This window comes from Silene latifolia, chromosome 11 (genome assembly GCF_048544455.1).
Source record: "Silene latifolia isolate original U9 population chromosome 11, ASM4854445v1, whole genome shotgun sequence".
In the NCBI taxonomy this organism is placed as follows: domain Eukaryota; kingdom Viridiplantae; phylum Streptophyta; class Magnoliopsida; order Caryophyllales; family Caryophyllaceae; genus Silene; species Silene latifolia.
Genome location: NC_133536.1, coordinates 186,059,589 through 186,062,176, shown reverse-complemented (window position 1 = coordinate 186,062,176; position 2,588 = coordinate 186,059,589). Strand labels below are relative to the sequence as shown.

The 2,588-nt window shown below is 33.2% G+C and overlaps 1 long non-coding RNA gene across 1 annotated transcript; it reads right to left on the bottom strand.

Moving 5' to 3' along the window:
- Positions 1 to 227: 227 nt before the first annotated feature.
- On the bottom strand, positions 228 to 1,611 carry LOC141615233 (uncharacterized). Its single transcript, XR_012529733.1, has 3 exons — positions 1,529 to 1,611; positions 553 to 628; positions 228 to 320 (listed from the first exon to the last, which is right to left on the bottom strand). It is a non-coding gene; the product is annotated as an uncharacterized LOC141615233 (long non-coding RNA).
- Between the last annotated feature and the right edge of the window lie 977 nt (positions 1,612 to 2,588).

Genomic DNA, 2,588 nt, shown 5'->3' with positions numbered 1-2,588 from the left:
AAAAAAAAAATGAAAATAATATTTGATGATAATGAATAAAATTAATACTCCATATTTTTTTGTAACCAATTAAATATCATTAGAACCAAATACCAATACCAATACAATTGTTTCATAACCAAATTATGCGTATACAAGTACATCAGCCAAAACAACCCTATTACATAACTCCAACATACAGACAATTGATGCATTACAAACAACATAATCCCCATTTAAATCTTGCTGCAACTTCACCTGGCACAGCCTGTGATAACATCAGTTGATCCACTTGCGAGAAACGAGAAATAAAGGTAACTTGTTTCCAGTATTACCTGTCACTAGTCACGAAAAACAATTATACTTGGGATATGAGAACTAACACTTGTTTATAATAAAATGACATAAGAAAAGCTATATCGGCAAGGCCAGTGAGTATGATAGGCATGTATCTATACACTGTTCTAAAAGTTATTGTCAAGTGTCAATACAAGCGAAAGACGAGAAATAAGTCGACATTTGTATTTAACAGAACTAAAAATAGACAAATGATAAATACTAGTCAATTATTACCTGAACCATTGTACTTATAGGCGATGAAGTATTGATTTCCTAAGACACTAAGGTCTTCACAAAAGGTGATAATTATCTGATAAATACACCTAACATGAAAGGATTAGCTCAATTAAACAGATAAGCGAGAAAAGCAATGTTTCAGTAGTAGATAATTGCCTCCTATGAAGTCAAAGAATATTCGTTCTTAGGTAAGACTGAGGAATCGTTAAAGCTGATGGACGTTGTTGCAGCCAGCATCAGACCACATAAAATCAAAAGCCACCAAAAATAGACATACACAAGTACACGTAATCCCAATACTCATTTTTAAAAACAGAGCCGAACCATGGCCTTGTTCCTAACACGTTCAATGCAGGTGCACTAATAATCGAATTGATGAGCAGTTTAGTTTAATAAATAGGGAAAGATATAGGAACTTGTCAGCTTTGAACCGACAAAGAGAAAATTTGCACAATCATGCCTTTGTGCACTGGGCTACTTTTCCCAATTCATTCTAAGTGTTTTATCAAAAACATGTCTCAAGAGAACATGCAACAACTCACTTAAAAGCGAAAGCATATTACGGAATTCGCACTCAAAATCACATGATCAAGCTTCATCAATAATATAGCTAGAGCAATGATCAACAATATCAACAATTATTCGATAGCAGATTGAATTTCATTGCACAGTACTCCGTATTACTTATCGAATAAACTACTTTGATTATTTCCTTTTTTATATGTTACAAGTACTTATTAATGGTCAGTATAGTTTCCGTCCTTAAATCTTTCATCTGCCCCTTATTTCTTATTGTCAAATATGAAGTTTTGCTATAGACATAATGACCATTGATTTCAATTGCTAAAATCAAATAACCAGTGGATACAACTACTGGATATTGTAGCCACAATCCGCAGTTCAATGATAAGCAAAGAAAACCGCAAAGATAAAATCTACTATAACAATGATAACAGATAAAATCGGAAGGAACCTTGTCGAAATACTTGACATGAACCGCATCACATATATTCGGCTGCTGGTCAATGTGCATAAATGCTTTGCAAATCGGCATTCCTGAATTACAATAAAAAAAATACATCAAAAATAAAATAAATCAATAAACCCTAGAAAATCAATCAAGAAGAATTAAACAATCGATTGCTGATTCTCGTTTTTTGTACTTACGAGGGTGAGTAGCACAACCACGCTTAGCAAACTATAGAATAAACTCAAAATAGCAATAATAGCCTGCAATTTTTCATAGAAACAAGTAAATTAATTTCTCGATTTATAAGCGCAACTCGAACCCTAACAGAATAAATCCCCAAAATTTGGATAAGTTGTTTAAACTCTATAAATTTCGATCAAGATGAAGAGGCTGAAGGTGGTGATGCAACCGACAAGTACTCAGTTAGGAATTTAGGATTGATGAAAGGAGATGAGAGAAAGTAAAGGGGCGAGTGGTGGCTGGTGGGTTTAATTTTATATTTTTTTTTTTGTTGAATTTATTTATGTTAGACACTTAGACGAGAGGATTCCAAGTACTAAGTAAGGAATTAAGGATTGATGTACTTGAGTTTCAAATTTTCTTTTTTATTTTTTTTTAAATGATAGAGAACTGTTAATATAAAAAGCGTTTTTTATTCTTGTTTTTACATAGCGCCTACTTAAGATAAGCGTTCTCTTTATTCATAGAGAACATTTATATAACTTGACCGTTCTCTATTATGAGTTACTTATTCCTTTTTTTGTAGTAGTGACTTACTTCATCTAAATCAAAATGTCAACAGCATCTAAATTGTCAAGGTCGACAAGTTCCATCAGTTGCTTTGGGTCCAGTACGGATATATCAGCTGCGCCCATAATTTTCTCTTCAATGTTAGTCATGACTACATCCCCTCTAGGTGACTTCTTTACAGTGAGGTTATGCAAAGCCTTTAGCGAAGCCGTTTTTATTTTTTTCCTTATATTCACACGATTCATAATAAGAATCATAAGCAGGCTTGACTGCAACAACTTCCGTTGACGTAGTAGTAATTGTTTTAGCTGCC